Below are 16,218 nucleotides of genomic sequence, written 5' to 3' on the forward strand. Positions count from 1 at the left end.
AAGCCTCCCATTTGGAATACGCACTCAGTTTAGCTCAGTCGGCAGAGCGCTTACCTGAGGTGATTTGGATGTAGGATCGAAACCCAGCAATGGATTCATCCCACCCCCTCCATTCAGCCAGTGTCTCACGACTAGTATACTAAATGCCGTGGTATGTGATAACATGTCTTTGTGAAGTGCCCATAAAAGATTCTCGCTGCTAAGTATGTGATACTGTCGCGGATATTCCGTAATACTATATATAGCTGGTAATTAATAAACCAATGTGCTCTAGTGGTGTCGTTAAAAAAACGCCCCCTAAAAAAACAACCAAACAACAACAAAAAACCCAAACAAAAACCAAAAATAAACAAATTAACAACAAAATCAAAATCAAAATCTATACCTTTCAGTTTAGACTGAATCTGATACGGGGATGCGAACCCAAAACCCCACAGGAACGAAGGGAAATGTTTTATTTAACGACACACTCAACATATTTTATTTACGGTTATATGGCGTCGGGCATATGGTTAAGGACCACACAAATATTCCGTCTCTGCCCCACCCACCTCGATTATTTATTTCGTCCAATGACAGCGTGAACCAGCGATATACCCCGCATTTGTATAAATTATTTACTCAACTAAAACGCGGTTGGATATTCTCGCGACTGCTATTAATAAACGAGGCAGCCCCAAAGTAGTCGATATTTTCTTATTTAATATCAGTGTTTCCAGTCTGGGGACAAACTTGCTGGTGTCACCAGAGAGAAGCTCGGCGGTTTACCTTCAGTACTCTCCATTAGCGGATACGTCTATTTGCGGCAGTTGTAACACCACTAAACGTATTACCGACACAGAGGATTGTCCGATATTTCAGAAGAAAATTGAGAGATAGCCTACATCCACAGTTTCAGAGTTTAACAGAAAAATATTTATTCCACAAATCAACTTTGCCGTAACGTAACCAAAGGTAAGACTTCATAACTTCAAACACGCACACATACACACATATATAACTATACATTTAACTACAATGTTATTTAGCAGTTCCTTTCTGAAGATAAGATTGAAACATGTAAAAGGATAGTTATTTCTTAAAATAGTTTTTTAAAGATATATGTATATATCGATCTTTAAGGGAGTTTCAGAGAGTTCGAATTTTCGAAAATAATATATAAAAGTTCAAATTTGAAACTGCATTGCAGCTGAATAATTTCGCTTAAAGGGACACACCCTAGTTACGTTTATTTGTTAACCATTACGGCGTTGTTTTTCGCTATTAAACCCCATTTTTCAACAAATAAAATTGCACTTTACTTAAATTTTATTATTTAGAATACACATTTCCATTCACCTGAAGTGCTTTTTGATAATCCTGATGTTTGTAAAACCACGAAATGCATTTTTTGCATTTTTTCACAAGACGTGTTGTCGAGAGAAAAACCGTTAAGCAAGCGAGGTCCAATCTATTTTTAGAGAGGATATTTCCATTTCAATGTCACAGACGTTGGTATATCACGTGACCGTTATCATTTTGGTTCGGTTTGTTTTCTCGTGCACGGTTCGCGCAATCAACATCCAATTTGTTGTTGTTCATTTGTGAGATTTTTCTTCACAGTTCGTGAACATTTTCAGTAACAATAAAGTTCAGACAAGTAAGTGTCTCAATACAAAACGTTACAAACCCTTAAAACCAATAATTTTGCTAAGTCTTACGATATCTGGAGAGGGGATACAACCAGGACAGAACAGTTGGAACATGTCCAGGAGAGGTGAAAGAAACACACCCCAAGTCTGTGAAATTTGTTGTGACGTAGGCATCGTTGTGCTTCGAGCGACATCTACCGGTGACATCAGAATACTAACTTTCAAAATTATTTCAAGCAATTGGGACATGGGGATTCCCATGGTATTTATCGATATAAAACCTGCTTTTTCACTCCATTTGATAAAAACGTGATCTAAGTGTGTTACAGGTTTGTCGATTAACCAAATTATAATTTATTTTCGCTGGATGGAACTAGGGTGTGCGGCTTTAATAGTGTAAGAAGCGTGAGCCTCGCTGCCTACTTCTGTACTCTGAAAAATATGCGTCCCCAGTTGAAAGGCGAATTAATATATCACAGTCACTACACCCCACGCCACTCCATCCCATCTCATCTCACTCTACCCCAACCCAGTTGTTGGCATCTTCGACGCATATGGTACATTCATTTTGCGTATATTGTACAAGTAAGTAGATGAAAAAGCCAAAACGATAACTCAGATGAATTTGAAATATAGGCTACATGTATTTATTGACAGAAGGTAAAACGAAAAAAGAAGGCATTCACAGAAAGAAAAAACAGCAGTATGGCGTCGGATAATTATTAAATCAATATGCTCTAACTTTGATATCGTTAACCCCCCCCCCCCCCCCAACTTTACCCTTTCCAAACAAAAGAATATTTATTTGAATTGTCGATTTTAACACGTAAAATTAAGAAGTGAAAACGTTCATTGTCTATTTTAGTATATTTATTTAAAAAATATATACGTGATTAATGTGTTACTAGTATACAAACTAAACTTTGAAAGTTCTACTAACACTTTATGAAATATTAATTCTGAAATAGGAAGGTACGATTGTCGATTATACGTTGTCAAGATCAAACCTGTTTTAACGAAAGACTCTAGTACCGTATCCTCAACCGAACGTTCTTCGTACAGCGCAAGATTTCTCTTTTAATTTTTTGAGACGAACCCTACAATTTGAAATCGGCAAACGCACGTGTTAACTGAAACTGACAACAGGCTGTCGTTTGTGCTTTGCCGGGCTATGGCGGCACAATGTAATTAAAATTAGCTCCACTATTACATGTGGATCTAACAGCAGCCCGTTGGAGCTCATGTCCAGTTGATCTTTCATTCGACCAATCAAAACCTTACTTGCAAAATCATGCCAGTGATTTGAAAAGAATTTGATGATGATGATAACTAGTTTAACGTGCCCATATACCACTAGGGTTTCGAACACGCCCATCCCGAGTCCGACCTCCGATAAGATCGGTGGCCTGACTCGGCCTGAGATGGATTAGTTTTGAAAATGGGCAGAATTTAATAGAATCAATTAAAAAAAAAAAAGCATTACAAGCCAAAAATAAAAAGAATTGACTACTCGGCCGAATATTTATATAATTTGGAGCATTTTAGGACAGTCCAAAAATAAATAAGAGAAAGAAGAGAGGATCGGACTATTTAATAATATTAAAAAAAGAATTAATTTCGACATAAAATTTTGAACTAAGGTCGAAATATTTAAGGTCCAATCTATATGTCCACGTGAGTGGCCTCGTTAAGAGGTTGGTCTACGGTGAACTGATGAGCGGAGAACCGGCAAAGGCGGGGATGAAGTGCTTCCATCTCTGGTTGGCGAGGATGGTTATGACACTCCGGTAGTCGTTGCCGAAAAGGGTCTTGACGATCCTGTGGATGGTGGGGCATCCATCTCTCTAACCAGGACCGCTTGTCGGTAGACTCCTTCTCGGCGCTGAGTTAGTACCAACCCCGTCTTGCCGGCTGTAGACTTGATAGTGTGTAGCTCGTAAGCGCTTCCATCAGGCAGTTGTTTTAGCTATGGTTCCACTAGTCCGATCTGAACTGTCATTGGGGGGAGGGGGGTAGTAGGCGTGGCTTAATTGTTTTCGGTTCATCGAGATATGAACGAAAAAAGTAAGCACCTCTGGACCAATCAGATTGCCGTAAAGTATATAGACGCAAAGGAAATTTAATTATATTGCTTTATGTATGTGCTCAATTTTATTCTGTTGTAATGAGGTGAGACTTCAATATACAATCTGCCTGTCTGTCCAGAATATGGTTTATTGAAGAAAGTGCACCTTTCCTTTTTTATCTGAAGGGGCGGAAGTTAGCTCAGTCTGTTGAGTGCTCGCCTGAGGTGCTCGCGACGTAGGATCGAACCACCTCGGTAGATCCATTCAACTGATTGTTTTTTCTCTCGTTCCAACCAGCGCATCACAACTGGTTAAAGACCGTGGTATGTGTTTTCCTGTCTGTGGGAAAATGCATAAAAAAGATTCCTTGTAGCGGGTTTCCTCTGACGACTACGTATCAGAATTACCAAATGTTTGACATCCAATAGCGTATGATTAATTAATCAATGTGCTCTAGCGGTGTCGTTAAACAAAAAAGAAACTTTTAACTTTTTATATATGAACAACAAAGCGGTCATCACAGATCAAGGAAGGAATTGTTTCATTTAACGACGCGCTCAACACATTTTATGTTTATATGGCGTCGGACATATGGTTAAGGACCACGCATATATTGAGAGAGGAAACCCGCTGTCGCCACGTCATGGGCTACTCTTTTCGATTAACAGCAAGGCATCTTTTATATGTACCATCCCACAAACAGGATAGCACATACCACGGCCTTTGATATGTCAGTAGGGTGCACTGGCTGGGACGAGAAATAGCACAATGGGCCCACAGACGGGGATCGATCCCAGAGATCAAGACCGCATCTCTATGCAATGTACAGTCGAATGGGCATTTGGCAAAATAGTGGTTGATTCCATGAATCGCTGTCTAGTGTTTTGTCTATAGGAGGGCAGCCACTCCCGAGAAAATTCTTTACTGAAGAATACACCCTTCTTACCGAGGACTGCCATTTCCATACGAGTTTACAAAATTAAAACCTATCACAGGACAGAGCTCACTGGAATAATATGACAAGCATTCATGACATCAGGTTTTCCGAAAGGTAAAACATATCCTGCCCCACCGGTGGCTCCCGTCATGAGTACTGCCACCCAGCTTCCAAGTCCGTCACTTCATCTAAAACGATGACAAAATTAATGTGCAAGAGTTTCACCAAAGACATGAACAGGTACGCACAAGTTCAAAATAAGGAATATCACCAGCTGCCATTGTGGTCAGTGACGCTTCGTATATAGAGATTATTATACCAGCGTGTGTGTCGTACTGATTTTACGAAACGAGTGTCAGGATTTTTGTATTGCCCGAGCGAGTTCGAGTGTAATACATGAATCCTGACACGAGTTTCGTAAAATCAGTACGACTCACACGCGAGTGTAATAAGTTGTTTATTATCCAAATTATTATTGTTGTTTGCTTTTCTTTATGAATAACAAGACCCAACTCAAAATGTTTCAGCCACAACTAAGAGACGACGAAATGACGTCATATTTCAAATGCAGAGTCTGAGCTAGGGGCTGGAGAAACAACGTCGTGTTATGACGTCGCTCCCCAAAATTACGTCATTACACTTGTTATTACAGGTGTGCTTGGTATGATTATTATTAACTCGGTTATGTTGAACTATATGGATAATAAGTAGTAGATATAATCCCCAAATGTCCACCATAAAACGTTTGAATGGTCTCATATTGTTTTGTTTTGTTTTTAAAAAAAACAACTCCCTGAGGATGGAGGAGGTGGCCGAAGTTGCAATTTTAGTCTATATTCCTTTGATTTTCTGTTGTTTTTCAGCGTCCCACATGGCAGGTCTAAGAGTCTGTTTACTGCTGGTGATGACGTCGTGTTTGCTGCTTTCAAAACCTGTAGATGGACTCACCTCTCAGCAGTTGTGCACCATAATGTGCGCCAGAGGGTAAGATTACGGGCTTGTCTTTCTTTATTTGAATTATTATTTGTTTTTGATTTGTTGTGTTGTTGTCGGTTGGTTTTGTTGTTGTTGTTGTTATTTGTTTGTTGGGTTTGTTTTGTTTTGTTTTTGTTTTGTTTTTGTTTTTTTGTTGTTGTTTTTTGTTTTGTTTTTTGTTTTGGGGAGGGGGGGGGTATGATTATTTGAACGTTTTTTGTTGTTATTGTTGTTTTCGTTTGTTGGTTATGGGGTTTTGGGGTGTTTTTTTAGGGGTTGTGGTGATGAAGAAGATGGTGAATTTCCTTGTCCATTTTTCTTTTATTTGTTTGTTTGACCGTGGTATGTGTTATCTTGTCTATGGGGTGGTGCATATAAAAGATCCCTTGCTGCTAATCGAAAAGAGTAGCCCATGAAGTGGCGACAGCGGGTTTCCTCTCTGAATATCTGTGTGATCCTTAATTATTATTGTTGTTTGCTTTTCTTTATGAATAACAAGACCCAACTCAAAATGTTTCAGCCACAATTAAGAGACGACGAAATGACGTCATATTTCAAATGCAGAGTCTGAGCTAGGACTGGAGAAACAACGTCGTGTTATGACGTCGCTCCCCAAAATTACGTCATTACACTTGTTATTACACGTGTGCTTGGTATGATTATTATTAACTCGGTTATGTTGAACTATATGGATAATAAGTAGTAGATATAACCCCCAAATAACCGTGGTATGTGCTATCCTGTCTGTGAGATGGTGGATATAAAAGATCCATTTTATATTAATGGAAAATTGTAGCGAGTTTCTTCTCTAAGACTGTATGTCAAAATTACCAAATGTTTGACATCCAGTAGCCGATGATTAATTAATCAATGTGATCTAGTGGTGTCGTTAAACAAACCAAGCTATTATTATTTACTATTTGATGATTATGAGTAGGATGACCTCTGCTGTATTTAAATAATCCATTACTTTGAAGTTACTTGTTATATTTAGTACTGATAACAAATGTCTTCAGACATGAGGGTGGCTAACTGCAAAACAAAACAAACTTTAACTTTATCACCACAATTACAGTGGAAGAGGTACCTTTATATATATATATATATATATATATATATATATATATATATATATATATATATATATATATATATATATATATATCAAAAAAACCTTTTAACGACTAGAGTTTCATTTTGAATACAGTTTAATGTTTGGACTATCAGTTTCTGTATATCGAATTTGTTTCTGGTTTTCCTAATGTTAAAACCTTTTAACGAATAGAGTTACATTTTGAATACAGTTTATTGCTTAGAATATCAGTATATTATCCACATGGTTCAACATAACCGAGTTAATAATAATCATACGAAGCACACGTGTAATAACAAGTCTAGTTATAGTAAAAAGTAAAGTAAAGTTTGTTTTATTTAACGACGCGTCTAGAGCACAATGATTCTAGTTATAGCGTCAGACATTAGTGTAATGGCGTAATTTTGGGAAGCGATGTCATAACATGACGTTGCTTCTCCAGTCCTAGCTCAGACTGTGCATTTGAAATATGACGTCATTTCGTCATCTCTTTCTCGTTGTGGTAGAAACATTTTGAGTTGGGTCTTGTTATTCATAAAGAAAATAACAATAATAATATGGATAATGAAGAAATTATTATACTCGCGTGTGAGTCGTACTGATTTTACGAAAGTCGTGCCAGGATTCATGTATTATCCTCGCTCTCGCTCGGGCAATACAAAAATCCTGACACTCGTTTGGTAAAATTAGTACGACACACAGGCTCGTATAATCTCTATTTCTCTATATCGAATGTGTTTCTGGTTTCCCTAATGTTAAAACCTTTTAACGACTAGAGCAATCTGCTTAAAATTAGCTCTACTGGGTCTAGCCAGTAGATATAACAGCATTGCGTGGACTTCCATGTCCAGGTGACATTTCATCTATAAATAACAATTTAAATATCGACCAATTACACTTCGCCTTTTATAGCGTTATTCGGGAGCATACAAATTCTAAAAATATCGGGCGAGACTATTTATGCAATAGGCGAACTTGTTGGGTCTATTTCAACATTGAAAAAACAGGGGGGAAAGTGCAGTAATAAACTTTGGATTGTATACTAGTATAAACAGATTTTATGGCTATACCATTACTGTTTATTTTTTCGTCTTGAAACGAATTTTATGTAAAATTTTATACTGCAATTAGTTATACTTCGTAATTCACCCGAATTATTTCGTATACCCTCAGCATAATCCCGAATGTTTTCAAATTCTTTTCAAATGACTGGCATGATTTTGCAAGTAAGGTTTTGATTGGTCGAATGAAAGGTCAACTGGACATGAACTCCAACGGGCTGCTGTTAGATCCACATGTAATAGTGGAGCTCATTTTAATTAGATTGCGACTAGAGTTACATCTTGGATACATTTTCTTACACACCCGTTGGTGAGAACATCATTCGTTATTTTTGATAACACATACTTGGTCACCAGTGCCATACATCCAATGAAAACACTGCACAATCGAACTCGATTATACTGTGACCTGACAATAATTTATCTCACAACGAGTTGTTCTAAAATGTATCTAACGATAAATATTGATACGTTTTTAAACAACGAGTTGTAAGGTAAATGGTATCTAACGGACACGAATGTATTATTCTATTTCTTACATATCCTCAAAAACCAGGTTTTAAGCAAATTTTAACATCTTTTTCGACTAAAAGTTATTTACAGCCGTTGGTTGCACTTGTAGCTGACATACGCGTCACAGACACATGCATGTCAGGTTAACTATACGTCATAGTCTAATCGATTTCTATCGTGTTGTTTTTCATTGGACGTATGGCATTGGTGACCTGGTCATCACCTAGGAGCAGCCAGTCGTATGTCTTGAAATTGTTAACACATGTGTTCACAACCATGTGTAACCAAAAATAACGCATGGTATTCTCACCAACCGGTGTGTGAGAAAGACACTTACATTTTAAACAAGAAATGTATTTAATATATACAGTAATGTACTTTTATAACGAAAACGCTTACAACAAGCTACCGATTAGAACGAACTGATTGTAAAGTCCCGATTTCCCCCCACATATAGAATTAATATATTTTAATGTATAGAACGAACTATGTATAGCGAATTAACTGTTAAAGCGAACCAATTTACATTTAGTTGCTAAAATGTTATGTTAGAGGAAAACATTAACAGCCTCGGTGGAGTCGTGGTTAAGCTATCAGACTGGTAGGTACTGGGTTCGCAGCCCGGTACCGGTTCCCACTCATACCGATTTGTAACGACTCAGTGGCTTGGTGTAAGACCACTACACACTCTCGTCTCCTGCTAACCACTAACAACTAACCCACTGTCCTGGACAGAAAGCCCAGATAGCTGAGGGGTGTGTGCCCAGGACAGCGTGCTTGAACCGTAATTGGATATAAACACGAAAATAAGCTGAAGTGAAATGAATTAAAAAACTAACCCACTGTCCTGGACAGACAGGCCAGATAGTTGAGATGTGTGCCCAGGACAGCGTGCTTAAACCTTAATTGGATATAAGCATATTTAAAACCATTAAAGAGACATTCCCGAGTTTGCTGCAATTTTTAAGATGTTATCGACTAACAGAGACTTTTTAACGACTGTAGTTACATATCATATATATTTTTCTGCATAAAATATTAGTGGCTGTATATTAAACGTGTTTCTGGTCGTTCTAATATTTGTACTAGGTTAAATTTCATTTTATTTCCTAAAATATATATATTTTTTCGCACGCACGGAATTATTTGAAGACAAAATCCAGTTTGGGCTTCTTACAAATATTAAGACGACCAGAAACACATTGAATATACAGACATTGATATTCTAAACAAGAAAATATATTTAATATGTAAGTTTAATCATAAAAATATTGTATTAGTCTTGTATTACAATGCAGTAAAATCAGGGATGTCCCTTTAATGGAGCTCAGTTCGCAGGGAAATTAATGACTCAGCTACTTTAGTCGTAATCGTCTGCACAATCACATAAGCAACAGTAGCCATTCCTAATATACGGTTATCTGTGCCCGTACTTCTATTTAATACAGATACGGAATGTAATAACAGGTTTCGGATATATGAATGAATTATTGATAGATAGTTTGAAAAGAAGTGCAATAGCACGCATTAACACAATACTAATAGGTTCATAACGGTATGCGTGCAAATGGGAGAAGATAATGACAATTGTGTCACTATAAATCACGGATGTGTGTGTATGACAATGACAATAGATTTGTTTCTCATATAAATTGTGAAATTACATTGCAGACAAGAAATGATGCTGTGTGTACGTGTAAACGATGTGCACATTTGTGCAGTAAGCTACGGGGCGGAATGGATGAATGAATGAATGAATGAATGAATGAATGGGTGGATGAATGAATGAATGAATGAATGTTTAACGACACCCCAGCACGAAAAATACACCGGCTAGTAAATTTTGGTGTCAAACTACGGTAAATGTAAAAATGAAGCGATGAATGAATGAATGAATGAATGAATGAATATTAACGCCACCCCAGCACGAAAACTACATCAGCTATTTGGTGTCAAACTACGGTAAATGTGAAAATGAAGCGATGAATGAATGAATGAATGAATGTTTAACGCCTCCCCAGCACGAAAAATACATCGGCTATTGGGTGTCACACTATGGTAATGCAAACAAATAAAGTGATGATCAACATCAATATAAAAATTCAAGATTTAAATAAAAACAGTGTAAAGAACTGTGCAAAAATACAAATACCACAGATAGATACTGACTTTTACTCAAAATTTCAATTATATCTCGAAGAAAACAAGGGGATTTGTGCTGTATTGGCCATTCTCAAAGAGAATGTTACACCCCTGCACCACGGTGAGGTTACAGCACGCGCAGGGGTGAAGCGATCAATAACATCAGTATAAAAAATTTAATTGTTAAATTAAAATACAGTGTAAAGAACTGTCAACAAAAAAAAATGTATGTATGTATGTATTGAGGTATTGATGTATGTATTGATGTATGTATGTATGTATTGCTGCATAGATGTATTGATGTATGTATGTGTGCATGCATGCATGCACGCACGCACGCGCGCACACACACAAATACATGCAAAAACACATACACAGCACATGCATACATAAACATAGACGTATGCACATACAGACACACGCACGTGCGCGCACAAGCAAGCACCTCGCATTAAAAAAAAATATATATATATATTTGTTTTCTTCTTTTTAAAACCATTTTTTAGGATTTGTCCCCCAGGCTGCAATGGTGCTGACCTGATCGACTGGAACAAAAGAAGTCTTGATCACTTTGATGATCTCAGGTAAATATATATATATATATATATATATATATATATATATATATATATATATATATATATATATATATAATTCAAGACTTCAGTAGTTCTTCATCGTTTTATTGCTGAAGTCTGGAATTATTTAATATTACTGCTCCTGACAAGATGAGCGCTCTTTGTAAAACCATTCATCAAAGTTAAATTTGTATATATATATATATATTTAGAATCTTCGCTATTCCCTAGTAGTCTCTAGAATCGTCGCTATTCCCTTTCGGTTGATAGAATTTTTGCTATGCGCTTTCGGTTGATAGAATCTTCGCTATTCCCTTTCGGTTGATAGAATCTTCGCTATGCGCTTTCGGTTGATAGAATCTTCGCTATTCCCTTTCTGTTGACTGAATCTTCACTATGCGCTTTCGGTTGATAGCATCTTCGCTATTCCTTTCGGTTGACAAAATCTTCGCTATTCCCTTTCGGTTGATAGAATCTTCGCTATTCCTTTTCGGTTGATAGAATCTTTGCTATTTCCATTCGGTTGATAGAATCTTCGCTATTTCCTTTCGGTTGATATAAACTTCGCTATTGCCCCTTGGGTGATAGAATCTTCACTATTCCCTTTCGGTTGATAGAATCTTCACTGTTCCCCTTCATTTGATAGAATCTTCGCTATTCCCTTTCGGTTGATAGAATCTTTGCTATGCGTTTTTGGTTGATAGAATCTTCGCTATTCCCTTTCGGTTGATAGAATCTTCGCTATTCCCTTTCAGTTGATAGAATCTTCACTATTCCCATTCGGTTGATAGAATCTTCGCTATTCCCTTTCGTTTGCTAGAATCTTCGCTATGCGCTTTCGGTTGCTAGAATCTTCGCTGTTCCCTTTCGGTTGCTAGAATCTTCGCTATGCGCTTTCGGTTGCTAGAATCTTTGCTATTGCCTTTCGGTTGCTAGAATCTTCGCTATTCCCTTTCGATTGACAGAATCTTTGCTATGCGCTTTCGGTTGATAGAATCTTCGCTATTCCCTTTCGGTTGATAGAATCTTCGCTATTCCTTTTCGGTTGATATAATCTTCTCTATTCCCTTTCAGTTGATAGAATCTTCGCCATTCCCTTTCGGTTGATAGAATCTTCGCCATTCCCTTTCGGTTGATAGAATCTTCGCTATTCCCTTTTGGTCGCTAGAATCTTCGCTATTCCTTTTCGGTTGATATAATCTTCTCTATTCCCTTTCAGTTGATAGAATCTTCGCCATTCCCTTTCGGTTGATAGAATCTTCGCCATTCCCTTTCGGTTGATAGAATCTTCGCTATTCCCTTTTGGTCGCTAGAATCTTCGCTATTCCTTTTCGGTTGATATAATCTTCTCTATTCCCTTTCAGTTGATAGAATCTTCGCCATTCCCTTTCGGTTGATAGAATCTTCGCCATTCCCTTTCGGTTGATAGAATCTTCGCTATTCCTTTTTGGTCGCTAGAATCTTCACTATTCCCATTTGGTTGATAGATTCTTCGCTATTCCCTTTCGGTTGATAGAATCTTCGTTATTCCCTTTCGGTTGATAGAATCTTCGTTATTTCCGTTTGTTTGATAGAATCTTCGCTATTCGCTTTCGGTTGATAGAATCTTCGCTATTCGCTTTCAGTTGATAGAATCTTCGCTATTCCCTTTCGGTTGATAGAATCTTCGCTATTCTCTTTTGGTTGATATAGTCTTCGCTATTCCCTTTCGGTTGATATAATCTTCACTATTCCCTATTGGGTGATTGAATCTTCGCTATTCCCTTTCGGTTGATAGAATCTTCGCTATTTGCTTTCGGTTGTTAGAATCTTCGCTATTCCCCTTTGGACGCTAGAATCTTCGCTATTCGCTTTCGGTTGATAGAATCTTCGCTATTCCCTTTCGGTTGATAGAATCTTCGCTATTCCCTTTCGATTGACAGAATCTTTGCTATGCGTTTTTGGTTGATAGAATCTTCGCTATTCCCATTCGGTTGATAGAATCTTCGCTATTCCCTTTCGTTTGCTAGAATCTTCGCTATGCGCTTTCGGTTGCTAGAATCTTCGCTGTTCCCTTTCGGTTGCTAGAATCTTCGCTATGCGCTTTCGGTTGCTAGAATCTTTGCTATTGCCTTTCGGTTGCTAGAATCTTCGCTATTCCCTTTCGATTGACAGAATCTTTGCTATGCGCTTTCGGTTGATAGAATCTTCGCTATTCCCTTTCGGTTGATAGAATCTTCGCTATTCCTTTTCGGTTGATATAATCTTCTCTATTCCCTTTCAGTTGATAGAATCTTCGCCATTCCCTTTCGGTTGATAGAATCTTCGCCATTCCCTTTCGGTTGATAGAATCTTCGCTATTCCCTTTTGGTCGCTAGAATCTTCGCTATTCCTTTTCGGTTGATATAATCTTCTCTATTCCCTTTCAGTTGATAGAATCTTCGCCATTCCCTTTTGGTTGATAGAATCTTCGCCATTCCCTTTCGGTTGATAGAATCTTCCCTTTTGGTCTATTCCCTTTCCTTTTTGGTTGATAGAATCTTCGCTATTCCCTTTCGGTTGATAGAATCTTCGCTATTCCCTTTCGGTTGATAGAATCTTCGCTATTCCCTTTCGGTTGATAGAATCTTCGCTATTCCCTTTTGGTTGATAGATTCCCTTTAGAATCTTCGCTATTCCCTTTTGGTTGCTAGAATCTTCGCTATTCCCTTTCGGTTGATAGAATCTTCGCTATTCCCTTTTGGTTGATAGAATCTTCGCTATTCCCTTTCGGTTGATAGAATCTTCGATATAAATCTTCGCTATTCCCTTTCGGTTGATAGAATCTTCGCTATTCGCTTTCAGTTGATAGAATCTTCGCTATTCCCTTTCGGTTGATAGAATCTTCGCTATTCTCTTTTGGTTGATATAGTCTTCGCTATTCCCTTTCGGTTGATATAATCTTCACTATTCCCTATTGGGTGATTGAATCTTCGCTATTCCCTTTCGGTTGATAGAATCTTCGCTATTTGCTTTCGGTTGTTAGAATCTTCGCTATTCCCCTTTGGACGCTAGAATCTTCGCTATTCGCTTTCGGTTGATAGAATCTTCGCTATTCCCTTTCGGTTGATAGAATCATCGCTATTCCCATTTGGTCGCTAGAATCGTCGCTATTCCCCTTTGGTCGCTAGAATCTTCGCTATTCCCTTTTGGTCGCTAGAATCTTCGCTATTGCCTTTTGGTTGATATAATCTTCGCTATTCCCTCTTTGTTGATAGAATCTTCGCTATTCCCTAAGCCATTTTTTCAGCAGCGTTTTAAAGATAGCGATACATTATATCGCATATATGTGGAATGAAGATCATTAGAGAATGTAAATTGTGCTTGCATGATAGGCAGAAGGATGAAAAGTAATCGTCATCGATATTTCGTTTCAAAATGTATTTCAGTTTTTGTATCCACTGAGGGGCGGGACGTAGCTCAGTGGTACAGCGCTCGCTTGCTGTGTGGTCGGTCTGGGATCGGTCTCCGTCGGTGGGCCCATTGGGCTATTTCTCGTTCCAGCCAGTGCACCACGACTGGTATATCAAAGGCCGTGGTATGTGCCATCCTGTCTGTGGGATGATGCATATAAAAAATCCCTTGCTGTTAATCGAAAAGAGTAGCCCATGAAGTGGCGACAGCGGGTTTCCTCCCTCAATATCTGTGTGGTCCTTAACCATATGTCCTACGCCATATAACCGTAACTAAAATGTGTTGAGTGCGTCGTTAAATAAAACATTTCCTTCCTTCCTTCTCTTCCACCCCTAGCTAGTTCTTGATATAGCTCCGCGCATATTTTTTGTTTGTTTCTTCAGCGACGAACAAGGGGTTCCAAATTGAAGGCGTGAGGCGTATGATTGCCAGGGTGATTGGTTCCGGAAATCATCTGATTGGCTAATCACAGACGTGTATCAGTGATTTGAATTAAAAATAAAATCGACTTTAACTGTTACTTTTTGTTTGTAATAAACAAAAATACTATCCAGACCAATCATTCAGGGTTTTCATATATCTTCTTATTTCGTGCTTATATCCAAGTAATGTTCCAACACGCTGCCCTGGACACACACCTCAGCTATCTGTGCTACCCTGTCTGTGGGATAGTGCATATAAAAGATCCTTTGCTACAAATGAAAAAGTGTAGCATGTTTCCTCTCTAAGACTATATATGTCAAAATTACCAAATGTTTTATATCCAATAGCCGATGATTAATAAATCAATGTGCTCTAGTGCTGTCGTTAAACATAACAAACTTTAATTTGCTTAATCGGTAAACGCTCTTCTAAAGTGTTTGGGTCCTGGAATCAAACTTCTTCAGTGGAACCATTGTGTTTTCCCGTTTCGACCATTACCACCACCGGTATATGAATTGCCGAGGTATGTGCTGTAATGTACGAGGGAAGGTGCATATAAAATATCCTTTACTTCTAATGAAACAAAAAGTAGCATATTTCGGGTTGAGTGATCGCTTGAGATGCTTGCGTCGCAGGACCGAACCACCTCGGTGGATCCATTCTACTGATTGTTTTTTTCCTCTCGTTCCAACCAGTGAAACACAACTGGTCAAAGGTATGTGCTTTCCTGTCTGTGGAAAAGTGCATATAAAATATCTTTTACTTCTAATGAAGAAATGTAGCAGGTTTTTTCGGAAGACTGTGTTAGAAATGTTTGACATCCAATAGCCGATGATTAATTAATCAATGTACTCTAGTGGTATATTTAAACAAACGTATTCTAATTTTAAATGTTTAATTTTACCTCGATATATCTCAAAATATATATATCCAGTACCTACCTCTCTTAATGGAAAGGAACAACCAACAAAACCTCATTTATCTGCACGAAAACACATTATCTGAAGATACATTAGGTAACATGTTTAGAAATACTAGTTTTGACACGACAAACTGACAATACTTGATTATCTGTACGATATCTGAATATATATTACGTTACACTTTTAAAATAATTGTTTCATTATAATCAACTGACAAACGTTATCTGCAGAAAAAACACTATCTTAAAATATTATGCTACGTAACACGTTTAGAAATACTTGATTATTACGAGAAACAACTGACAAAATGTTCTTTATCTGCACGAAAACACACGTCTGATGATATGCTACGTAACGTGTCCAGAAATACTTCTTTTATCACCAGAAACAACTGACAAAATCTGAGTATCTGCACGAAAACATATTACCTGAACATATATTACC

The 16,218-nt window shown here is 37.8% G+C and overlaps 1 long non-coding RNA gene across 1 annotated transcript; it reads left to right on the forward strand.

Annotated features, from left to right (window-relative positions):
* Positions 1–656: 656 nt before the first annotated feature.
* LOC121384970 lies at positions 657–14,937 on the forward strand. The gene is made up of 4 exons (XR_005959485.1): positions 657–954; positions 5,498–5,618; positions 10,925–11,002; positions 14,812–14,937. It is a non-coding gene; the product is annotated as an uncharacterized LOC121384970 (long non-coding RNA).
* Positions 14,938–16,218: the final 1,281 nt, after the last annotated feature.

Source organism: Gigantopelta aegis, chromosome 11 (assembly GCF_016097555.1).
Source record: "Gigantopelta aegis isolate Gae_Host chromosome 11, Gae_host_genome, whole genome shotgun sequence".
In the NCBI taxonomy this organism is placed as follows: Eukaryota; Metazoa; Mollusca; class Gastropoda; order Neomphalida; family Peltospiridae; genus Gigantopelta; species Gigantopelta aegis.